Source organism: Saccopteryx leptura, chromosome 4 (genome assembly GCF_036850995.1).
Source record: "Saccopteryx leptura isolate mSacLep1 chromosome 4, mSacLep1_pri_phased_curated, whole genome shotgun sequence".
Lineage (NCBI taxonomy): Eukaryota > Metazoa > Chordata > Mammalia > Chiroptera > Emballonuridae > Saccopteryx > Saccopteryx leptura.
Window position 1 is genome coordinate 137,558,510 of NC_089506.1, and position 26,676 is coordinate 137,585,185.

Genomic DNA, 26,676 nt, shown 5'->3' on the forward strand with positions numbered 1-26,676 from the left:
TCAGCAGTGGCCATTAGATTAAAAATAGAGCACTGTTTTATATATTCATGTGTGAGTTGAATCTTGCTTTCATGAAAGTAATCAGTCTCACAGGGCATATGCAAAAAGTGTCATGGACATGCACTGAATTTTTTTTTTCTCTTTCTCTTGTTAGGTTATACAAAAGCAGATATTTGTTTCCATGTGATATATATTGGGGTCATGAGACCCAGTAACCAGATTAAATAATTTCTCTAGGTTTCATTGATATGACTTCACAGGACCTGGTGGAAAGTGTCACACTGCTTGGCAATCCCACAAAGGAAGGGCTAGTTGTCACAAATGTGCAAAGATGTTTCTTGGATGCTTATCTAGTGAAGGAACTTTCTTTGTATTTTCTGATCATGGTATATGTACACTTTATATAGCTCCAGGTTATGTGGAGTGTAGGTAAAAACATTTGGGTTAGTGTAGCTGGCTTTCTTCTGACCCATGCCCTCAGGAGATGCAGCAGAGAGAATAAAGCCCTACATGCAGTCTGGGAAAAGGGCAACCCCCTTTTCTGGAAGCCATTCAAATTGAGTAAAAGTAAACTTTTCTCTCCATAAAAGACCAGGATGTAGAGGAGTTTATTTCCCTTCATATCCAGGAGATACCACCTTTTCTCTCTTACCTCCTCATCCGTGTGAAGTCTAGCACTTCCCAATGAGAACCTTAGTGACTAGAATGAAAAGCCTTCCATAAGTCAATGTCATTTTGGGATCATAGGTGAAGCTATTCCTCTAGGGTGTCTGTAGCCAAGAAGCTGCCCATGTGTCTTTGGGGCAAGCTCTCCACGATTACGTTGGAAGATGATGGGTGGAGTGGATTAACCACAGATAGTGTTTTGCGGTTAATTCGGTGAAGAGACTCTGGGAAGCTGTGCATTTATCTCCCAATTATTGTAAAATGCTACTCAATGTAATGATGTATTGGGAAATGGAAAATGCTGAGGGGGCATTTAGCAATCATGCCCTAACAGTTTCTCTCAGTAGAGGATAGTTTCTTTCTTTCCTTGTTATGCTAATATATAGAAGTAACAGCAAATACAACAGACTGGGTGGCTTTACAACAAACATTTATTTTTCACAGTTCTAGAAGCAGAAGTCTGAGATCAGGCTGCCAGTATGGTAAGGTTCTTGGTGAGAGCCCTCATCCTGAGTCACAGATGACTGCTTTCTCATGGCAGAGAGAGCACTGGTCCCTTCCCCTTAGAAGGACACCAACATGGGCTCTACCCCTATGACCTTATTCAAACCCAATCACCTCCCAAAGGTCCCACCTCTAAGTACCATCACTTTGTGGGGTAGGACTGTACCATAGTAATTAGGGAAGGAGGACACAAACATTCAGTTCATAGCACCTTCCATTGGAAAGTATTACAGACTAAATTTTATTGCCTTGTGAATCTGGGTCAGCTACTCAACTTGTCCTTGTCTCAATTTCTTCATCTCCAGAATGAGGATATGATATTACTTACCTTATAGGATTGTTGTAAGCATGAAGGACTTCATTCACGTAAAACCCCCTTAGAATAGTAGCTGACAGAGGTTAATATTTAGCAAGTGTTGGCTTTACCCACATATAATAGGAAGAAACTACATTCCCCCAACTAGATACCACATATCAGAAATGTGATCTCCCTTTATCTTTGTGTGCACCCCAGCATAGCCAAATATCTTAGGCCATGGCAAAATATTGCTTTTGGTGGAAACCTCTAAATCAGTGTTTGCAATCTGGATGAGACTGAGAAAGTGTTCTGTGTTTCACTAGCTTGTTTAAGTCTGCACTCACATTTATAATCCCTTAGCTCTTTCTCACTGGCACCTGTCCAAGTCGCTATGTAGAACAGTTAGGCAGGTCTTCCTTAAGAGTTGTGCACTCAGAGAATATGAATTCCAGGGAAATCATGAGTCTTTGGGTTGCAACATGGATGGGTATTCAGACTGCAACTGCAAGACCTCAGAGTAGATTGAACAGAACTTTTCTACCTACTAAGAACAGGAGAGGAGGGTATGAACAAAGAGCTGGATGTCAGATGTTAAAGGAGGGAACAGATGCTTAACATTTCTCATCAGAAGACTTTCTTCTAGAGAAAAACCCAGGTGGGCGGCTATTCACAAGTTCTATAGAATGATCCATTAGAACGTGGATAACAAAAATGGCGCTACTGATTTTCAACATCTTTAATATCTTTGGCAGTTAAATTTTTCTTTGTCATAGCAGATCTTTAATAAGTGTGCCTCTGATTTTATTTTAAAACTGGAATGCAAATGAAGTATACTTAAAGTGACATGAATGCTGCTCTTTAAAAATTTCCTAAATAGACCCTTTGAAAAATCATGACTATCAGAAAAGTGTTCTCTAAATCATTCAACTTTTGAAGAACTATACTAAATGATTCCATTCCTAATATGGTTTAGTAAATTCAGATATTCCATGCACATTTCCCTTATATCTCAGTTACAAAATAATAGAATTTAGAAATTTCTTTCACTTTCCAAATAGGTAACACTGAGGAAAATATAATCTAGAATGGGAAACACATGCCTGACAGAATCTGAAACAAGCAGTTAAATTGTCTTAGGTTTCAAGAGAAGCTGAGGAGAGGAGACATGGTTCTTCAGTACATGGCCTGACTTTATGAAACTTCTTGTGGGAAGAAGAATGCATTGTTATAAAAATAAATACTTTTGGGGAGGGAGGGGCACAAAGAAAACCAGATAGAAGGTGACAGAAGACAATTTGACTTTGGGTGAGGGGTATACAGCATAATCAAATGTCAAAAATAATCTGGAGATGTTTTCTCTCAACATATGTACCCTGATTTATCAATGTCACTGCACTAAATTTAAAAATAAATAAATAAATAAATAAATACTTTTGGGCTATAGAAATGTTCAAAATTAAAGAAGAATAAAGAAATTGAACAACTGAGGCAATATCAAATACAAGTGGAAGAAGAATTTTTATAAAAGACAATAATGGGTCAATTGAAAAAGTGAAATAAGGAGAGCAGATCAGATAAAGAATTGTATCAATGATATATAATTATAGTACAGTTTATAATTATACTCTGACTATGTGAGAACATATCTTTAGTAGGAAATACACATTGAAGTATTTAGGGGTAAAGACTCATGTATATGCAATTTAGTTTGAAATTATGTATAAAAATATTGTATCTATTTTGTGCACAGAATATAGTATTTATATAAACATATATAAAATACATATATATGTGAATACAAACACACATTCAACATGCTCATATACAAAGTCTTAGTCTGTGAGGGCTGCTATAACAAAAATGCTATAAACTGGGTGACTTATAAACAACAAACTTTTTTCTCACAGTTCTGGGTGGAGGGGAAGTCCAAGATCCTGGGACTGACAAATCTGATGTCTGGTGACAGCCATCTCACTGTAACATTACCTGGTGGAAGTGACAAGGGAGCTTTCTCAGATCTTATAAGGGCACAAATCCATTTCTTAGGGTTCTGCTCTCATGACCTAATCACTTACCAAAAGCCCCATCTCCTAATATCATCACCCTGGGGTCTGGATTTCAATATGGGAATTTTGTGAGGACACAAATATTCAGACCACAATGAAACACATGATAAAGCAAATGTTATCAATAACTGAATCTGGCTAAAAGGTATACAAATCTGCTATGTACTATTCTTATTCTTAAAACTTTTTTGTAAGTATTAAGGTGTTTTTAAATAAAAGGTAAAAAATAAATAAGTAAAAATTCAGCCTCAACCAAAAAAATTAAAATTTTCTAATTTTCAACATTTCATTACTCGGAATGCCTTGGGAGTGACACAGTATATTCATTGTAAGCAAATTGTTTAAGAAAATATTATGGAAAGCAAAATTCAATTAACAGTATAAAAGAAGGCCTTCTGAACAAGCAAAAGCACTTGGCTGGTGTTTACAATTTGGGAAAAACCTATCCTGTGGTAAAGAAACTAACAGACTTGAACGGGGACCAGTACAGTCTCTAGGCAGAGAGGCTGCATGCCTATAGGTCTCTGAGTCTTCTTAGATGTCTCTGATGAGCCTAAGGAAGAGGCCAGGCTGACATGTTAAGAGAGAGAAAGGAGAAAGGGAAAGAAACAAAATAAATAGTAAGAGAGAAAGAGGAGAGAATCATTAGCTACTATTCATCGAGAGCTTACTATGTGCTGACATTATTTTTGGTTCTTTTATTCCTACTCCCTCCCCGACTAAGCCAATGAGGTTTAGTATCATTTCTATTTCACAGGTAAAGAACCTGGGATCACAGAAGCTTCTGTATGGGTTAGACTGTGGCAGAGCTGATATTTAAACTGAAGTCTGCCTGACCTCAAAGCCATGAACTACTACATTATACAGCCCTCATGGTCTCTTACGGAGAAGGGCACTGACGGGGCCTCAAGGGTTCCAAGGCCTGTTGGCAGTTCCCGGGCAGGGCCATAGGGGTCAAGATGTTAAGAACATTCAGTTTCACTTTGGCTCTTCAAACCTTAAGTTCTAGAAGTCAATAAAGCACTACTGGCACATCCCAAGGAGTAGTTTCTTAGATTGTCTAGCACCTAGTGCCAAGAGAAGCAATTCCATTCTCATGTGGCCCCAGGTAGTTCCAAATCCCTTTCCTTCCTTGCTATGTAGACATGCACTGTGAAGTGTAAAAAGTGATTTGGGGGCCAAATACTGCAGTATGGATGGAAAACTCTTGCCTCATGCAGAAGCAGCTGTGGAGTTCTTGATATTATTCTTTCTCTGTCTGTTAAAGAAGCCAAGTGAAAATGTACTCAACAGGATGGTAGGCAGTTTGCTTAAGGAACTGCACACATCACACTGATATTAACTTGTTCACTAGGTTTTCAGTAGATGGGTAATAAGATTCCAAATAGAGCCAATAAATGAGTACACTTATGGATGGAGATCTTCAGCATGCAGGTTCTATTTTCTTTACTCTCCAACAAAACCAAATTATGGCTCAGCCCTGCTCATGAGTTAATTTTTCCTATTCAAAGACCAGGGATGCCAAGTTTAAGTAGATTATTACTTTTTAAACACCTTTAATTTGACTATATTTTAAGACTAGAAACAAAACAGGCTGCAAAACAGAATTAGCCAAACCAGCTGATGTGGGATATATAGCTGATTAAAAATTGTCTTGCATCTGACCTGTAGTGATGTAGTGAATAAAGCATTATCCTGGAATGCTGAGGTCACCAGTTCGAAACCCTGGGCTTGCCTTGTCAAGGCACATATGAGTGTTGATGCTTCCTGCACTCTCCCTTCTCTCTCTCTCTCTCTCCCTTCTCTCTGTTTCTCTCTTCTCTAAAATGAATACAATCTTTAAAAAAATTGTCTTGCTTACAAGAAGCACTTAGAACTTCTTCAGTCTTAGTTTTCTTGCTTTTATTCCATTGCTGTAATTTAGATCCTTGTGTATAGGTAATATGGCTCACATATCTTAATGAAAATGTTTCATTATAGTTAATTCCCAGTGTAGGTAAACCCCAATTCATTTGTCTTTGTTTGTTTGTTGAGTATTTATTTTTATTGCTGTTAGTGGCAAAGATTAAACAATTCTATTATTTAAGTAATTTTTTAAATAAACTGCACATTTATTCTGGGTCAGATATGATGAAACTAAGACATAGTCTACAATCTCAAGGTTCTCATCAACCAAAGGGAGAATCTGGAAAATAAACAGACAAACACCACTTAGTAAGGCAGGTAGCTATAGCCCCTGCCCTTGAGGTTGACTCCTCCTTCTGCTTTATCTCAGGGCAAGTGTTTACTTGTACAGAAGGACAGAGCCAAAGGCAGTTTCTTCCTATGAATATGTGCTTCTCATGGGAAAGGGAATTGAAAGGGGATTTGGGGCCAAAAGAGGAAACTAGCTTGATGTGCTTCCAGGCTTGTGGTAAGGCGTGGACACAGGAGCCTGTGGTCAGATGATGACTTTCCCAGGAAAGAGGCTCCTTACCTTGTCTGGAGCAGCAAAGTTGAAATTTGGTTGCAGTTAAATTGATGTACAGGTGGAGCACTGTCCTATCCATTTTAAGCCAATTAAATAGGATAAAAAAGACAAGAAATACCTCTGAGTACTTTATGATTGAGATTGTCCCTCTGTACACTGGATGCAGAGAAAAATGGTTGATGAAAGGAGAAGCATGTCTCTTGGGGTATAATTTTCATTTGCAGAGCTACAGTAACTAACAAACAGAGAAGCATAAGATACAGCCAGTTTTTGCTTCCAAAAAAGGACTAACTGGTTCAACAAAGCAAAGAGTGGTTTTTCTATATATTTATTCCAGGTGAAGAAGTACTCTTTGGAGTACTTGCTCGAACTCCTTCACATAGGTCTCTATTTGATACATTTGGAGAAATGTGGTTTTAATGTATGATTCATCAGCCAAAAAGAAGGTTGTGTTTGGCTTTCTAAGAGGTGATCGAGTATGGAGATGAGTGAAGGAAATTTTAAATAATATTTTTAGTTATTTCAAAATTAATTGATAGAATCATGAACTGAATTCAAAGGCTATTTAGGCCAATGTTTCCTGAGAAATTCGCCAGATGGCCTGACCAGGCAGTGGCGCAGTGGATAGAGCGTCGGACTGGGATGCAGAGGACCCGAGTTCGAGACCCCGAGGTCGCCAGCTTGAGTGTGGGCTCATCTGGTTTAAGAAAAATCCCACCAGCTTGAACCCAAGGACGCTGGCTCCAGCAAGGGGTTACTCGGTCTGCTGAAGGCCCGCGGTCAAGGCACATATGAGAAAGCAATCAATGAACAACTAAGGTGTTGCAATGCGCAGTGAAAAACTAATGATTGATGCTTCTCATCTCTCTCCGTTCCTGTCTGTCTGTCCCTGTCTGTCCCTCTCTCTGACTCACTCTCTGTTTCTGTAAAAAAATAAAAAAATAAATAAAAATTAAAAAAAAAATTACAAATGGAAAAAAAAAAGAAATTCACCAGATGTTATGTCGTTATGTCTGAACACACTTGAGAGGATTTTGAACACCAGTTTATTGGTCAAATAAGTTTGTAAATATGATATATAGGTTTTCTTGCTTATAGTTTGCATTGGGTGTGGGGGACAGGCTGTAAGCAGTCAGGGTCATTATACCCTAAGGTTTAGTTTTAAGATGAAGACTTTCCCACCCTAAGTGACTTTGTATCAGAGACTTCCTTGTTTGTATATTGGATTAAAGGTTTTGATTTCTACACAATAAAATGGGGCAGACCGGAAGCTTGCTCTCTTGATTCCTGAGATTAGCATTAGAGGAGAGAGCATAGAAAGGAGAGCAGTGAAAGACCACGTGGAGGAGAGGAGAAGCAGCCAAGATGGCAGAGTGCTGAAGGAGAAGCCAGTTTGTGCAGAGTTTGTGCAGAGAGAAGGAGATGGGGAACAGAGGTGAATAAGCTGGTGAGGTAGACACCTTTGATTCTAGGAAAACTTGGATAAGTCAGTAGCTTTGTGAGCACTGAATGAGTGGGTTTTGGAGCCCAGTGTGTGTTTTTACTTGCCCGCCAGGTGCAAGCTAGGATTAAAGATAATGGCCCACCAGTTCTTGGCTCCGTTGTTTCATTACCGTCTGTCTGAATCAAATGCGAACCTGCATTGGCCAGGCTGCTGTGATGGTGGCCGTGAATACTGGCCTGACACAGTTAAAGTCTGAATTCAAGACTATTCTTTAACATTTTTAAGTTTTCTCAAAAAGACTCCTAAGAAGAAGAATAATGTTTAGGAGGTGAACTTACCAAGGCCCAATCAGAGAAGCCAGATCTACATGAAGCACAAAATCATCTTCTGCCTGTTGGGGTCTTAGAATTGTTTTAAATGAAAGGGGCAACATCCATAACTGCCAGTTGAAGTAGTCATTGAAACAGGCACAATGACCACTAAAATAGCCCGCTTTTTAACTTAAATATGTTTCATTATTGGACATTATAACAAACTAGAAGTGAATGAGATCACTTAAATTTATCAGATAGTTCATTTCCTGAGAAACTTTTTGCTTTCTTCTTCATTTTCTCATACTCTATCTAGTATCTAATTATGGGGAATGTTGCAGAAAACAACAAAAGAAAACTTAACACCAGACTTGATTATATATGGCAAGCAAGGTGTGATTGCCAAAGCTTAAAAGGTTTGTAATTAGCCTGAATATACTTGTGTTATCAGCTAGAGTTATTAGGGTATCTTTAAATCCCTGAGGGTATAGGGGGGCAAAACTTTGCCTACACTCATCTAAGTGTATAGCTCAGCTCTTTAAAAAAAAGATAGATTAACAAGAAAAAAACAGTTTATTAACTTGTGCAGCATGCATCACAAATTGCTAAACCAAACGCCATACATAATGGCTGCTTTGAAGTCCAGTTCATATAAGCTCTTCAACAAAAAAAGCAATAAATCTGTTGAGAAATTACAAGACAAAAGAAGGAAGTTTTAGGCTTTCAAAGATGGGAAACTGTGGGAAGGTAAATAAATAGGAGGAAGCTAACAGAGTAGGATTTGCTGGCAGATTGTTCTGGTGCCGTCCCTGGGCTGATAAGTCTGTCTCCAGTTAAAGGAGAATTTATATTCTGCATTTGGGTAGAAAAGGGGAAGGGTTTTCTTTTTCCCCTACATTTGCTGGTTCTTAGTTGCCATTAGTTCAAAATAATATTTATGTCAAACAGGGCTATTTTAGGGTCATGTATTCTGGTTTCCTTCAAGTTCCACTTAATAAGGGCCTTCTCTGGCCAAAGTGTGTCTTGAGCACTTGTAATGATGTCCTCTTTCCTCTGATGTCCTCCCTACTAGTTCTGGAGTCTCAACAATGGAAAACGATTCCATGCCTTTTTTGTAACTTGTTATTTTTAAATCATACAATACTTACAGAAGTTTTGCAAAGATAGAGGCTCTGCCCTTAACCCAGCTTTTCTTAATGTTAACCATTCTAGGTATTGCTATCTCATTTGGTTTGAATTAACATTTCCTTATTGATTACTGATGTTAAGCATTCTTTCATATGCTTATTAACATTGTTGTATGTCTTCTTTAATGAAGCATCTGTTCAGAAATGTGTCTATTTTATAATTGGGTTGTGTGTTTTCTTATTATTGAGTTTTGAGACTACTTTAAATATTCTGGATAAAGTTAATGATCACATACTTAATTTGCAAATATTATTCCCTTTGGTGCTCTTTATTTCTTTTTGTATATCCAAGTTTCCATCTGATATCATATTACATCTGCCTGATGAATGTCCTTTAGCATTTCTTGTGGAGTAGATCTGCAGGCAATTAATTCAATTATTTTTTACTTGTTTGAAATATTTTTTTCTCCTTAAATTTTGAAAGTTATTTTTACAGGTTATAGAACTCTGCATTAATACCCCCCAACCCCACAGTCCCATATTTTCACTTCCAAGATGCCTCTCATTGTCTGCTAATTTATCAGTTTCTGATGAGAACTCTATTGTCACACTTACCTTTTTTATTCTGTATGTAAGTGTTGGTCAAGTAAGTTTGTAAATATGATGTATATGTTTGCTCGCTTATAGTTTGCTTTGGGTGTGGGGGACAGGCTGTAAACAGGCAGGATCATTATAGCCTAAGGCTTAGTTTTAAGACTAAGCTTTTCCCCACACCCTTGACTGTTGCATTATATGGGGTAGTGCACTCTCATGAAGAATCTCATTATGCCTCAGATAAGTGACTTTGTATTAGAGACTTCCTTGTTTGTATATTGGATTAAAGGTTTTGATTTCTACACTATAAAATAGGACAGACCAGGAGCTTGCTCTCTCTCGGTTCCTAAGATTAACATTAGAGAGGAGAGCAGAGAAAGGTCACATGGAGGAGAGGAGAAGCAACCAAGATGGTGGAGTGCTGAAGGAGAAGCCAGCTTGTGCAGAGTTTGTGCAGAGAGAAGGAGATGGGGAACAGAAGTGAATAAGGCTGGTGAGGTAGACACCTTTGATTCTAGGATACTTGGATAAGTCAGTAGGTTTTGGAGCCCTGAAAAGAAAGGGAAGTTTTTTCCCACTGTGTGTATTTCTTGCCCACTGGATGCAAGCTAGGATTAAAGGTAATGGCCCACCAGTTCTTGGCTCTCTTGTCTCATTACCGTCTGTCCAAATCAAATGTGAACCTGCCTGGGCCAGGCGGCTGTGATGGTGGCCGTAGCTACTAGCTTTACAGTAAGCTTTCCTTCTTTCTTCAGCAGTTTGAATATGGTATTTGAAGGTGTGTGTTAGCATTTATCCTTCTTGGTTTTCTCTGATCATGTGATTCTGGTGTTGGCATCTGTCATTAATTTGAACAAACTCAGCTATTTTTTTTCCAACTATTGCTTCTGCCCTGTTTTCTTTTCTCTTATTAGGATTCCAATTACGTGTATGATAGAAATGTTTGATATTGTCCTACGTTCTTGAATATCTTGATTTATTTTTCACTTATTTTTTTCCTTGGTATTTCACTTTGGATAATTTTTTTAAAATTTTTATTAATTTTAATGGGATGACGTCAGTAAATCAGGGTACATATGTTCAAAGAAAACATGTCCAGGTTCTCTTATCATTCAATTATGTTGCATACCCATCACCCAAAGTCAGATTGTCCTCCATCACCTACAATTTAGTTTTCTTTGAGCCCCTCCCCCCCTCCCCCTTCTCTTCTCCCTTCCTCTCCTCCCCTCCCATAACCACCACACTCTTGTCCATGTCTCTTAGTCTCGTTTTTATGTCCCACCTATGTATGGAATAATGCGGTTCTTGGTTTATTCTGATTTACTTATTTCACTCCGTATAATGTTACCAAGATCCCATCATTTTGTTGTAAATGATCTGATGTCATCATTTCTTATGCCTGAGTAGTATTCCATAGTGTATATGTGCCACATCTTCTTTATCCAGTCAACTATTGAAGGGCTTTTTGGTTGTTTCCATGTCTTGGCAACTGTGAACAATGCTGCAATGAACATGAGGCTGCATGTGTCTTTATATATCAATGTTTCTGAGTTTTGGGGGTATATACCCAGTAGAGGGATTGCTGGGTCATAAGGTAGTTCTATTTTCAGATTTTTGAGGAGCCAACCATACTTTCTTCCATAATGGTTGCACTACTTTACACTCCCACCAACAGTGAATGAGGGTTCCTTTTCCTTCACAGCCTCTCCAACATTTGCTATTACCTGTCTTGTTGATAATAGCTAATCTAACAGGTGTGAGATGGTATCTCATTGCAGTTTTGATTTGCATTTCTCTAATAACTAATGAAGATGAGCATCTTTTCATATATCTGTTGGCCATTTGTATTTATTCCTGGGAGAAGTGTCTGTTCATGTCCTCTTCCCATTTTTTTATTGGATTGTTTTTTTGTTTGTTATTGAGTTTTATGAGTTCTTTGTATATTTTGCATATTAGGCCCTTATCTGAGCTGTTGTTTGAAAATATCATTTCCCATTTAGTTGGCTGTCTGTTTATTTTGTTGTCAGTTTCTCTTGCTGAGCAAAATCTTCTTAGTCTTATGTAGTCCCATTCATTTATCTTTGCCTTCACTTCCCTTGTCTTTGGAGTCAAATTCATAAAATGCTCTTTAAAACCAAGGTCCATGAGTTTAGAACCTATGTTTTCTTCTATGTACTTTATTGTTTCAGGTCTTATATTTAGGTCTTTGATCCATTTTGAATTAATTTTACTATAAGGGGACAAACTATAGTCAAGTTTCATTCTTTTGCATGTAGCTTTCCAGTTTTCCCAGCACCATTTGTTGAAGAGGCTTTCTTTTCTCCATTGTGTGTTGTTGACCCCTTTATCAAAAATAGTTTGACCATATATATGTGGTTTATTTCTGGATTTTCTATTCTGTTCCATTGGTCTGAGTGTCTATTTTTCTGCCAATACCATGCTGTTTTGATTGTCGTGGCTCAATAATATAGTTTGAAGTCAGGTATTGTAATGCCCCCAGCTTCATTCTTTTTCTTCAGAATTGCTTTGGCTATTCAGGGTTTTTTATAGGTTCATATAAATCTGACGGTTTTTTGTTCCATTTCTTTAAAAAGTGTCATTGGAATTTTGATGGGAATTGCATTAAATTTGTATATTGCTTTGGGTAATATGGCCATTTTTATTATATTTATTCTTCCTATCCAAGAACAAGGAATATTTTTCCATCTCATTGTATCTTTTTAAATTTCTCTTAACAATGCTTTGTAGTTTTCATTATATAGGTCTTTTCTATTCTTTGTTATGTTTATTCCTAGGTATTTTTTTGTTGTTGCAATCGTGAAGGGGATTATTTTTTTATTTCATTCTCTAATGTTTCATTGTTGGCATATAGAAAGGTTATAGACTTTGGATATTAATTTTGTATCCTGCGACCTTACTGTATTGGTTTATTGTTTCTAGTAATCTTTTAGTGAAGTCTTGGTGGTTTTTGATGTATAGGATCATATCATCTGCAAAAAGTGATACTTTTACTTTTTTTTCCAGATATGGATACCTTTTATTTCTTTATCTTGTCTGATTGCTCTGGCTAGAACCTCTAGCACCATGTTATATAAGAGTGGAGAGAATGGACAACCCTGTCTTGTTCCTGATTTAAGGGGGAAAGCCTTCAGTTTAGTGCCATTTAATATGATGTTAGCTGATGGTTTATAATATATGGCCTTTATCCTATTGAGATATTTTCCTTCTATACCCATTTTGTTGAGTGTCTTAAACATAAAATTGTGTTGTATTTTATCGAATGCCTTTTCTGCATCTATTGATAAGATCATGTGGTTTTTGTTATTTGTTTTGTTGATATGGTGTATTACTTTAACCGTATTATGTATGTTGAACCATCCTTGAGATTCTGGGATGAATCCAACTTGATCATGATATATTATTTTTTTAATATGTTGTTGTATTCAATATGCTAGTATTTTGTTTAGTATTTTAGCATCTGTATTCATTAGAGATACTGGTCTGTAGTTTTCTTTTTTTGTGCCGTCATTGCCAGGTTTTGGTATGAGGGTTATGTTGGCCTCATCAAATGTGTTTGAAAGTATTGCTTCTTCTTCAATTTTTTGTAAGACGTTGAGTAGAATAGGAACCAAGTCTTCTTTGAATGTTTGATAGAATTCACTGGTATAGCCGTCCAGGCCTGGACTTTTATTTTTGGGAAAGTTTTTAATAGTTTTTTCTATTTCTTCTCTGCTAATTGGTCTGTTTAGGCTTTCTGCTTCTTCTTGACTCAGTCTAGGAAGGTTGTATTGTTCTAGGAATTTATTCATTTCTTCTGGATTGTTGAATTTAGTGGCATTAATTTTAGTAGTATTCTATAATAATTCTTTGTATATCTATGATATCCGTTGTGATTTCTCCTCTTTCATTTAGATTTTGTTTATATGAGTCCTTTCTCTTTTTTCCTTGGTAAGTCTTGCCAAGGGTTTGTCAATTTTGTTGATCTTTTCAAAGAACCAGCTCCTTGTTGTATTGTTTCTATAGTTTTTCTGTTCTCTATTTCATTTATTTCTGCTCTAATTTTTATTATCTCCTTTCTTCGGCTGGTTTTGGGTTGTCTTTGTTCTTCTTTTTCTAGTTCGTTAAGGTGTGAAGTTAAGTGGTTCACTTGGGCTTTCTCTTGTTTGTTCATATAGGCCTAAAGTGATATGAACTTCCCTCTTTTCACTGCTTTTGCTGCATCCCAGAGATTCTGATATGTTGTATTGTCATTTTCATTTGTCTGGATATATCTTTTGATCTCTGTGCTTATTTCTTCTTTGACACATTCATTTTTTAAAAGTATGTTGTTTAGTTTCCACATTTTTGTGGGTTTTTCCCCTCTTTTTTGGAGTTGAATTCTAGTTTCAAGGCTTTATGATCAGAAAATATGCTTGGTACAATTTCAATTTTCCTGAATTTGCTGAATTTCCTGAATTTTTGTGGCCCAACATATGGTCAATTCTTGAGAATGTTCCATGTACACTAGAGAAAAATGTATACTCTGTTGCTTTGGGATGAAATATCCTGTAGATGTCTATCATATCCAGGTGCTCTAGTGTTTCATTTAAGGCCAATATATCTTTATTGATTTTCTGTTTGGATGAACGATCTAGAGCCGTCACCGGTGTATTGAGGTCTCCAAGTATGATTTTATTTTTCTCAGTTTTTGTTTTAAGGTCAATGAGTAGCTTTTTTATATATTTTGGTGCTCCTTGGTGTGGTGCATATATATTAAGAATAGTTATGGCTTCTTGGTTCAGTGTCCCCTTAATCATTATGAAATAACCATTTTTGTCTCTGAGTACTTTTGCTTTCTTGTAGTCAGCATTATTGCTACGCCTGCTTTTTTTTTTTTTTAGGATGTTATTTGCTTGGAGTATTGTTTTCCAGCCTTTCACTTTGAATTTGTTTTTATCCTTGTTGCTTAGATGTGTGTCTTGTAGGCAGAATACAGTTGAATTTTCTTTTTTAAACCATTCTGCTACTCTGTGTCTTTTTATTGGTGAGTTTAATCCATTTACATTTAGGGTAATTATTGACACTTGTGGCTTCCCTATTACCATTTTATAAATTGCTTTCCATTAGTTTTGTATCTTGTTTGATTCTTCTTTTTTGTTTTTCTATCCTTTGTTTTTGTTTGGTTGTATTCCATATTTCTTTTCTCTGTTGCTATCGTTTTTAAGTCATGTGTTTCTGTGGTGGTTTTTTCATGGGTGGTTACCATTAAGTAATGAAAAGGGTTCCTACCGTGTTCATTGTAGTACACTATTTTATGAGTACTTCTGCACTCCATCATCCTTTGCTACTGTTAATCTCTGTCCTCCCCCCCCCTTTTTTTTGGTGTCACATTTTAAATTTGGTTTTATTGTGTTCTTGGTGGAGCTTTTACTTGTGGTTTTTTTCTTTGTATCTAGTTGGAAAAATCCCCTTTAGTAATTTCTGGAGTGGGGGGTTTCTGATTATAAATTCCCTCATCTTTTCTTTATCTGTGAATGGTTTTATTTCTCCTTCATATTTGAAGGATAGCTTTGATGGGTATAGTATTCGTGGCTGAATACTATACTTGGCTGAAGTCCTCTCTTTCAGGACTTTAAATATTGGGGTCCACTCTCTTCTAGTTTGTAGAGTTTCTGCTGAGAAATCTGATGATAATCTAATAGGCCTTCCTTTATATGTTGTACTCTTCTTTTCCCTGGCTGCCTTGAGAATTTTTTCTTTGTCATTGGTTTGTGCCAATTTCATTATGATGTGTCTTAGAGTAGGTTGTTGAGGTTAAGAAAACTCAGTGTTCTCTTTGCTTCTTGAATTTGAGGCTTTAGTTCTTTCCACAGGCTTGGGAAGTTCTCATCTATTATTTGTTTGAATATGTTCTCCATTCCATTTTCTCTCTCTTCTCCCTCTGATATACCTATTATTCTTATGTTAGTCTTTTTGATGGAGTCAGAAAATTCCTGTAGGGCTTTCTCATTTTTAAAAATTTTTGAATTTCTTTCTTTTTCTCTCTGTTGTGCCTCAAGTTGCTTGTCTTCTATTTCACTAATCCTACCTTCTATTTGGCCTGTTCTATTACCTAAGCTCGTTACCTTGTTTTTCAGTTCATGAATTAAGTTTTTTATCTCTGTTTGATTTGTTTTATAGTTTCAATTTCCTTGGTAATATATTCTTTGTGTTCATTGAGTTGTTTTCTAAGCTCCCTAAATTGCCTTTCTGTGTTTTCTTGTATATCTCTGAGTATTTTTAGGATTCCTATTTTAAATTCTCTGTCATTTAGCTTCAAAGTCTCCAATATATTAATTTTTTTTCCATAGATTTTTTTCTCATCTATCTGTGCTACATTTCTGTCTTTTGTATCCATGATATTTGATTTCCTTTTCCTTAATGGCATCTGAAGATGGTTTTTTTGATAGTACTAATGAGAATTAATAAAGAATAAAAAGTACAAAAAAAGAAAATTTATTATTTTTCTTTTTTTTCCTCCTCTCCTCTCCCCTCCTTCTTGAGAAAAAATTGTGATGAACTGTGAATTATATTGTGCTAAGTAGAACAAAAAGTACCTATAACAGAGGGCCTGAGTTGGGGAGAAGTAATAAAGGGGCAAAAAAGGTTGTATGGACCCACAAAATCAAAAATAAAAATATTTGGGTCAAGAATAAAATGATTTGCTTCTAAGTGATGGTCGACTAAGAGATATAATGAGAATGATAAGACGGAAACAGAAAAAAGGGGAAAGAATTAAAAAATTACTATTGTATTAAGTGGAGCAAAAACTAGATAAAATGGAAAGCCAGGTTGGTAGCACTGCTAATGAGTTAAAAAGTGAAGTAAAAAGCACCCAAAGTGCCACAAAGAAAAATTTGAGTCCCAAATAAAATAATTTGTTCATTATTGATGATTGAATGAGGGGAAAAGTAAAGGAGAAAAGAAAGAACTAATATAGAGGGAGAAAAAAAGAAAGAGAAAAAAACAAAAAGAAGAAAAGGGAACAAAGGAGAGAGTTAAAGGTTTTGGAGTGGAATCCTCATAGAAAGAAAGGAAGAAGAAAAGAAAGAAAGTGGGAAATGTAACACTTATGGGTAGTGTAGTTCAAGAAGAGGAGAGAGTAAGACAGGCAGAGAATAAAATGACCAAAGTGGAAGAAGAAGAAAATAATCAAGACAAGAAGATGAAAGAAACAAACAAACCAAAAAAAAAAAAAATGGAAAAGTTTATAAAGTCTGTGGATTTTTCTTGATTTTGAGAGATTATCTTCTTGCTTTTTCTTTCCTCTCCCTCTTCCTGGTTGGTGACTCTGTACCCAGGCTCTGCCCCTGTGGCACACTTAGGTAGAGGTTTGCAGTTGATAAGTTTCTATGGCGATGTCATATATTAGGCTTCAGGCTTGTTGGCAGTTGAGGTTTGTTAGCATTTGCAGGCTCTGACAATGAGAGAGTTCATTTTCCCAGAGCCTCTCTCCTAGTCTTTCCTTCCTGAATTAGCAGCCTGATGATCCAGCTATGGGGTTGCTGCTGCCTCTGCCTGGAGAGTAAGAGGCTAAAAGAGATGGCAAATCCCCACTCTATTCCCACTCAGCGCAGGGCTCTGGGTGAGACTCTGTCAGTCAGAGCCGCTAGCATAATCAGGTGGGGCTGGGGGCCAATTGCTTTCAAGGTGCCTTTCTATTGCCCTCCAGGTGTGTCCAGTATGCCTCAGCACTCTGTGGAACCACTCTCCCCAGGCTTTTTGCATTTTGTAACCTGTTTTGGCTGGGTAGAAGATGCCCTAGTTGCTGCCTGCAGATCAGGATGTCTTACAAGCTGCCAAATCCCTCTTTTTAATGTACAGCCCTGAGTATGAAAGCTCTGCCAACTAGAAGTTTCCCCCACCCCTATGTGCATAGCAAGAGGCACTAAAAAATATCATGCCTCTTGTCTTAGATCGCTGAACTGAGAGAGATCTTGTCAGTTAGAGTCACATAGGTCAGTTGGGAAGTGAGCAGACTGTGGGTTAAGCTAATCCTTCCCAGATCTGTTAGCTTGTATGGCTAGGTGAGGCGCCCCACCCACCCGGAGAAGTTCAGGCATAGGGAAGTTTGCTTTTGTGCACTCCCTGCATGCTGCAGTTTAGGATGCAGGAACCACACCAAGACTCTGGTCACAACCCATGCAAAGGCCTCTGACTCTGCCTCTCTGTTCGGAAACACGGGTGCCCATTCCCGGAGCGCTAGGAGGAACCTCTCATACACCAGGATATCAGGGCTAATGGCTGCGGTCACTCGCCCGTCTTTGTCTGGGTTTGGTGTGGGCATTAGCTTGCGTTGGCTGGGTCACCACAGGCTCAGTCTTTCCTCGGCTTAGATGTTTGTGCCACAGCATGGCTCCGACGTCTGTGCCACAGCCTGACTCTATTCACCCCCTTTGCCCACCTTAGCTCCTAGCCTCTCAGTTCCAAGTGAAAGCAGTCCTTGCTTAGGTTAGTGAGGAAGGTGGAGTGTTCCTTTCTCCGTCTTATTTTCTTCAGAGCTGATTATATATTTAGTCAATTTTTCACTCGATCATACCTTCATGTTCAGTGTGTGGGACTTTTAGACACTCCAAGGATAGATTTTTCTGTCTCTGGTTGAAGAACTTGTTGAAATTTTGAGGAGATTTATCAGTATCACTGCTCACAACACCATTTCTCTGACATCACCCACTTTGGATAATTTCTATTGACTTTTCTTCAACTTAATTGATGCTTTTATTGGTAGAATCATCACTTACCTTCAGATTGTACTTTTTCATTTTTAGAAACTTTATTTGATTTTTTATTTCTCTGATGAAATTACTCATATGTTTTTGCATATTGGCTACTTTTTTCTTTGGAGCCTTTAATATATTAATTATCATTATTTTAAAATTATCCATCAGTTGGTTCCCATAGCTGTGATAGCTAAGTCTGGTTCTGATGATTGCTTTGCTTTATGTCTTCTTTCTTTTCTTTGCATTGACCTCATAATATTTTTATGAAAGCTGGTGTCATGTGTTGGACAGGAAAGACTGAGGTAAATAGATTTTATGTCTGGAAGTGGCTACACCTTTCCTTTCATTAGGTGTCTAGTGTGGGGTTTGAAGTTAATATTGTGATCTGTTAGGCTGGCTTTGAGGTTTAATATTGCTATGATTACCCTCAATGCTCCACAGGCTTCACATATTTTAGGGATGCCTTGCTCTCAGCATGAAGTTCTTTTGGAGAGCAAAGTCTGTTGGGCCCTGCATTTTGTCTTTTTTTCTCCTTTGCCTCAGAGAGGGTCTTTTTGCACATTCTTACTCCTGTGATGTACCTCTCTCCACAGTATTCTTGTTCAGTGTTATTTAAATGTTTTTCTTGGTGGTGGAGGAGACTCAAATAGAATATTCTTTATTGTCATGATAGATCTCTTTTAGGTAGAATTTTAGAAGTATGGTCTCTTCAAGTCTCATTACCCTTCCCTGGCTTTAATTTTGGAGCTAGTGTGTATTCCTGCTCTTAACACAGGACTAGGCTTTTTACATATTTTCATTTTTCATCTGCTTTGTTGTGTCCTAATAATAATAACATTGTTACTTCTCTCCCTCCCCTGAAGTTTAAGACTTTTGTTTAGTAGGGGAGACTGGAGAAACAAATGCTGTGTCCTGCTTTCCCAAAGGGCTGATCCTCTCCTCTCCCAGATTTGCATCAAAATTGGTATTTCTTAAGAGTGTTTGTTTTCTGAGCATTCGGTGGTGCTTGTAGAGAAAAAAAGGTGAGTGCATGGACTCTCCCAAATTCTGTAGCTCCCACTGATCTCAGACTACCCCTCCAGTGCTGCCGTGGCCTTCATCAATTCATCAGTTATTCTGGCTGAAATCTTACTGGTGTGCAGCTGCTTTTAAATCGAATGAGTGCCTACCTTCTCTCTCCCAGTAGATGCCTGTTTCTCCTCAGATTTTAAGCCAATTTTTCTACAACTTCAGTTTTCTGATGGGTTCAAAAAATATCATGAATGTGAAGCTAGGAAGACTGGGCATGATATTGCCTTCAGCTAAGCTTGCCAGAGAAAATAGAGATGCCCACTTAAATTTGAGTTTCAGATAAACAATAATTAATTTTTAGTATAAGTATATCCCATGCAAAAATTAAATTTAACTGAGTGTTTTATATTTTTATTTGCTTAAGCTGGCAACTCTACTTTGAGCTCCTTATATCTTAGTGCAGAAGTAGAAGTATCGTGTGTGTGTGTCTGTGTGTGTGTGTATGTGTGTGAAGACTTATTTTAAGCAAGTTCCATGTTTAAAGAATATTTTAAAACACACACAAAAAATTTTTAAATGGAGCTGAAATAAAATATAATGAACACAAAGAAATCAAGTAATGGTGACACTTGCTGTTTCAAAGGAGAAGGTATTTTTAACTTGAATTTTTTTAACTCCTTGCTACCCTTCCTATCATACCCTAAGATGAACTAAACTATAGGTTTAGTGAACAGTTTTGCTTTTTTATTTATTAGTTAACAATTTGATTTCTCCTACTCTGGGATCTCCTACTCTAGGATCCTAGAGAAGCTGTTGATAGTTATAGATACTCTCCTGAGGAAAATTTTTATAATACTTCTCATGATTTTAGAGGTTCAAATACTTTGTAAAGATCTTATACAAAACCTTTGACAAGGCCTAGAGGGAAGAATACTGAATGTTACCTTAACCTGTCAGTGTCATGTCAGACATACTGGACTGTGGTATGTATTACAAAATGTATAACAGCATACTGATTACTTTGAGACCAGAACATATCTATTTTGGTCAGGGAGATACTTATTTTAGAAATAGTTTTATTTAGCCATTACCTGCATAAGCTAATGACCTATTTGCATTTCTTTTTATTTCTAGTCATTTCTCTATGACACAGCTATCCATTACATAAAGCAGCATTTTTCTTGAACTTTCAAAGTGTGGCAGATAAACTGTGAAGCAGACCTTGGATGATTCATCAGTGTAGACAACCCCTCATTATTTTTAGTTGTGTATCCTATTCGGGAAGTTTTTCAGTTATGTGTTTATTTCCATATGTACCACAGACATCTTTTCTCTTATGATATATTTTAATGACCTAAATATATCAGTTGAATCATTGGGACAAAGGATGTCATAGAAACAAAAAATGTAACTTCACTCTATAGTTCTTCAATTTTCTTGTTCTAGACCATGGGGAGGTAAAATACAGCTGACAAGCTGGCCCTGTTTATATAAAGTTTTATAGAACAGAACCACACATTTGTTTATGTGTTATCTCTGGCTATTTTTACTTTGCAAGGGCAAAGTTGAGCAGTCTTGATGGAGTCTGTATAGCTCAAAAGCCATATTTAGTGTCTGCCCTTTTAAAAAAGAATTTTGTGTTTTAGACAAAAGACAAAGAAAGATAAGAAAAGAACAAACTTATACATGACCGCAAGATTGTTGTTGTGTGAAAATTGCTTATTTATACTTAAATTCTTTAGCAGGCCCCAAGTTACACTGAGAGGCTCGGAGGCAATTTCAATAGCCTATTTAGGCTAGTTTGGGAAATCACCCCAATTCTCTCTTTCACTCTCTTCCTCATTAGTCTTGGCATAAAAACCAAGTAGAGTTGAAAGCCAATCAACTCGGTTTGGGGGATAAAAGCTAAGCAGAGTTGAGAGAGAGAGAAGTGGAAGTTTTATTTCAGCATGAGAGCAGGATAGGAAAGAGCTGTGTAATCTAAGAATAAATACATCTTATTTAGGAGTCTTTTTTATTTTACTTGGAAATTTTGCCAGTGAATTTCAGTGAAAACTAATTTTCTTTCTAAATTAAGAAATGCATTACATTTTTTTTTCTTAAAAAATCAATCTGTGAAATTTCTTGAAAGGTCAATTGGAAAATGCTCTCTCTCACACCCAGACACACACATACACAGCTTTTGAAAAAAAAAAAAAAAGTCTAGATTTTGGAGTAAAAATAATGGGGTTAGGATCTAGGCTTTGACCTTTCTGCAGAGAGCTGTCAGACATTATACAAACTACAGGAACCATTATTGTTTGGGAAGATGTCTGTGATGGCGGGATATCTTGGAGTCCACGGGTGGTGATTCAGAGATCTGATTCTCACAGTAATCGGGGTATTCTTTTACTCATATTTCTGTAAAAAGGACAAAAGAGTTAACAGGGAGCCAAATCCACACTATATTTGCTAGAGGTTCTATGAGCTGATGCCTCACAAACATTTCAAGTTGGACCCCTACATTTTGATCCCAGTGTACAGTGTGGTTGAGTTGTGATTGAGAGGACATGTTGTTATGGTGATGTCTGTCAGAGAATGTTGGGCTAAACAGATCTGGTGCTTGTGAAGTGAGAAATGCTAAGAATATCAGATAAGAGGCATTGTGTAATAGTAAGCCAAAGAAAATATGTGTTTACTGAAAGATGCTAGAAATTTGCCTCTTTAGTATATAAGAAACTGAACCATCAATATGTTAGCAACTCCTTGACCTGTAACACCAAGCTAAAAGGAGACAAAATAACTGGGCTTATGTTTTTACTTCCCATCTGAAAACAGAGCCTGAGATGAGGCCTTGAAGGCAGTTAGTTTATTTTGCAAAGTAACTTCTCTCTGAGAAGAGGATTAAAAACCAATGGAGCATGCATAATTACGTTGATCACTGCTGTGAGGAACTAGTGCTCCATTGTACTGGGCTTTTCTGAGGATCTGTGTGGACTATTAGAACTGTTCATCTGTGTAATAGAAGAGGGAAAATGTTTCTACTGCACTGGTCAAGAAATACCCCAAAAGAACTGACTCCCTGCACTTCCAGGTTGTCTGTGTGCAATGCCGAGGAAGCTTCCACAGGAACTCTGTGCCTGTAGTGTCAGAAGGTTCAGGGCATAAAGTAAGAAGCAAGGAGTAAAGTTAAGCTAAGGTGCTGTCAGCACACACCTGTGAGAAACTGGCTGCCATAGCAACAGCTGGAATCAAGGGGTACTATGAGGATACTGACTAGGAAGAGGAAATAGAAGTGTGTATTGGAGTTATATGTCACTGCTGAATAAATTACCTCCAAATTTAATGGCTTGAAGCAACATCATTTATTATCTCTATTTTAGTAAAAAACGAATCCAAGTGCCATTTATAACAGGCTATAGTCGAGGTCTTGGTTACAGTCATCTGAAGGCTCAAGCTGGGAAGACCTCCCAAGCTCTTTCACATAGCTGCTTGGAGGCTTTGGTTCCTCTCAGGCTGTTGCTAGTCTATGGTCTATAACACACGTGAAGCACCGGAAGACACATATTTATAGGAATAAAGAGTTCCTCATTTCTTTTCACTTTCTTAATTCCTTAGCTTTGCCAGTCTATTTGTTATAAAAAATAGTCTCAAAGAAGTTTCTATTATGCTAAAAATAATCTCAAAAAATTCTTTTGTAATTCATTTTTTTTAATTATAATTTTATTTTTTTAATGGGGCGACATCAATAAATCAGGTTACATATATTCAAAGATCAACAAGACCAGGTTATCTTGTCTTTCAATTATGTTACATACCCATCACCCAAAGTCAGATTGTCCTCTGTCATCTTCTATCTAGTTTTCTTTGTGCACCTCCCCCTCTCCCTTCCCCTCTCCAGTTCCCCCCTCCCCCTCGTAACCACCACACTCTTATCAATGTCTCTTAGTTTCAATTTTATGTCCCACCTACGTATGGAATAATGCAGTTCCTGGTTTTTTCAGATTTACTTATTTCACTTCGTATAATGTTATCAAGATCCCATCATTTTGCTGTAAATGATCCGATGTCATCAATTCTTATGGCTGAGTAGTATTCCATAGTGTATATGTGCCACATCTTCTTTATCCAGTCATCTATTGACGGGCTTTTTGGTTGTTTCCATGTCCTGGCCACTGTGAACAATGCTGCAATGAACATGGGGCTGCATGTGTCTTTACGTATCAATGTTTCTGAGTTTTTGGGGTATATACCCAGTAGAGGGATTGCTGGGTCATAAGGTAGTTCTATTTTCAGTTTTTTGAGGAACCACCATACTTTCCTCCATAATGGTTGTACTACTTTACAATCCCACCAACAGTGGATGAGGGTTCCTTTTTCTCCACAGCCTCTCCAAAACTTGCTATTACTTGTCTTGTTAATAATACCTAATCTAACAGGTGTGAGGTGGTATCTCATTGCAGTTTTGATTTGCATTTCTCTAATAACTAAAGAAGATGAGCATCTTTTCATATATCTGTTGGCCATTTATACTTCCTCCTGGGAGAAGTGTCTGTTCATGTCCTCTTCCCATTTTTTTATTGGATTGTTTGTTTGTTTGTTGTTGAGTTTTATGAGTTCTTTGTATATTTTGGATATTAGGCTCTTATCTGAGCTGTTGTTTGAAAATATCATTTCCCATTTAGTTGGCTGTCTGTTTATTTTGTTATCAGTTTCTCTTGCTGAGCAAATCTTCTTAGTCTGATGTAGTCCCATTCATTAATTTTTGCCTTCACTTCTCTTGCCTGTGGAGTCAAATTCATAAAATGCTCTTTAAAACCCAGGTCCATGAGTTGAGTACCTATGTCTTCTTCTATGTACTTAATTGTTTCAGGTCTTATGTTTAGATCTTTGATCCATTTTGAGTTAATTTTTGTACAGGGGGAGAGACTGCAGTCCAGTTTCATTCTTTTGCATGTGGCTTTCCAGTTTTCCCAGCACCATTTATTGAAGAGGTTTTCTTTTCTCCATTATGTGTTGTTGGCCCCTTTATCAAAAATTATTTGACTATATATATGTGGTTTTATTTCTGGACTTTCTATTCTGTTCCATTGGTCTGAGTGTCTATTTTTCTGCCAATACCATGCTGTTTTGATTGTCGTGGCCCTATAATATAGTTTGAAGTCAGGTATTGTAATGCCCCCAGCTTCATTCTTTTTCTTTAGGATTGCTTTGGCTATTCGGGGTTTTTTATATTTCCATATAAATCTGATGATTTTTTGCTCTATTTCTTTAAAAAATGCCATTGGAATTTTGATGGGAATTGCATTAAATTTGTATATTGCTTTGGGTAATATAGCCATCTTGATTATATTTATTCTTTCTAACCAAGAACAAGGAATATTCTTCCATTTCATTATATCTTTCTCGATTTCTTTTAACAATGGTTTATAGTTTTCATTATATAAGTCCTTTACATTCTTTGTTATGTTTATTCCTAAGTATTTTATTTTTTTTGTTGCAACTGTGAAGGGGATTATTCTTTTGAGTTCGTTCTCAGTCGTTTCATTGTTGGCATATACAAAGGCTATGGACATTTGTGTGTTAATTTTGTATCCTGCGACCTTACTGTATTGGCTTATTGTTTCTAGTAGTCTTTTTGTGGATTCCTTGGGGTTTTCGATGTATAGGATCATATCATCTGCAAAAAGTGATACGTTTACTTCTTCTTTTCCGATATGGATGCTTTTTATTTCTTTGTCTTGTCTGATTGCTCTGGCTAGAACCTCTAGTACCACATTAAATAACAGTGGAGAGAGTGGACACTCCTGTCTTGTTCCTGATTTAAGGGAGAAAGCCTTCAGTGTAGTGCCATTTAATATGATGTTAGCTGATGGTTTATCATATATGGCCTTTATCATGTTGAGGTATTTTCCTTCTATACCCATTTTGTTGAGAGTCTTAAACATAAAATTGTGTTGTTTCATTGAAAGCCTTTTCTGCGTCTATTGATAAGATCATGTGGTTTTTGTTCTTTGTTTTGTTGATATGATGTATTACGTTAATCGTTTTACGTATGTTGAACAACCTTGAGATTCTGGGATGAATCCAACTTGATCATGATGTATTATTTTTAAATATGTTGTTGTATTCGATTTCCTAGTATTTTGTTTAGTATTTTAGCATCTGTATTCATTAGAGATATTGGTCTGTAGTTTTCTTTTTTTGTGCCATCCTTGCCTGGTTTTGGTATGAGGGTTATGTTGGCCTCATAAAATGTGTTTGGAAGTATTGCTTCTTCTTCAATTTTTTGGAAGACTTTGAGTAGAATAGGAACCAAGTCTTCTTTGAATGTTTGATAAAATTCGATGGTATAGCCGTCAGGGCCTGGACTTTTATTTTTGGGGAGGTTTTTAATGGTTTTTTCTACTTCTTCTCTACTAATAGGTCTGTTTAGGCTTTCTGCTTCTTCTTGACTCAGTCTAGGAAGGTTGTATTGTTCTAGGAATTTATCCATTTCTTCTAGGTTGTTGAATTTAGTGGCATAAAGTTTTTCATAGTATTCTACAATAATTCTTTGTATATCTACGGTGTCTGTGGTGATTTCTCCTCTTTCATTTTGGATTTTGTTTATATGAGTTCTTTCTCTTTTTTCCTTGGTAAGTCTTGCCAAGGGTTTGTCAATTTTATTGATCTTTTCAAAGAACCAGCTCTTTGTTCTATTAATTTTTTCTATAGTTTTACTGTTCTCTATTTCATTTATTTCTGCTCTGATTTTTATTATCTCCTTTCTTCGGCTGGTTTTGGGTTGTCTTTGTTCTTCTTTTTCTAGTTCCTTAAGGTGTGAAGTTAAGTGATTCACTTGGGCTCTCTCTTGTTTGTTCATATATGCCTGAAGTGATATGAACTTCCCTCTTATCACTGCTTTTGATGCATCCCATAGATTCTGATATGTCGTATTGTCATTTTCATTAGTCTGTATATATCTTTTGATCTCTGCACTTATTTCTTCTTTGACCCATTCATTTTTTAAAAGTAGGTTGTTTAGTTTCCACATTTTTGTGGAATTTTTTTCCTCTTTTTTGCAGTTGAATTCTAGTTTCAAGGCTTTATGATAAGAAAATATGCTTGGGACAACTTCGATTTTTCTGAATTTGCTGATGTTGTTTTTGTGGCCCAACATATGGTCAATTCTTGAGACTGATCCATGTACACTGGAGAAAAATGTATACGCGGTCACTTTGGGATGAAATGTCCTGTAGATGTCTATCATATCCAGGTGCTCTAGTGTTTTGTTTAAGGCCACTATGTCTTTGTTGATTCTCTGTTTGGATGACCGATCTAGAGCCGTCAGAGGTGTATTGAGGTCTCCAAGTATGATTGTATTTTAGTCAGTTTTTGTTTTAAGGTCAATAAGTAGCTGTCTTATATATTTTGGTGCTCCTTGGTTCGGTGCATATATATTAAGAATTGTTATGTCTTCTTGTTT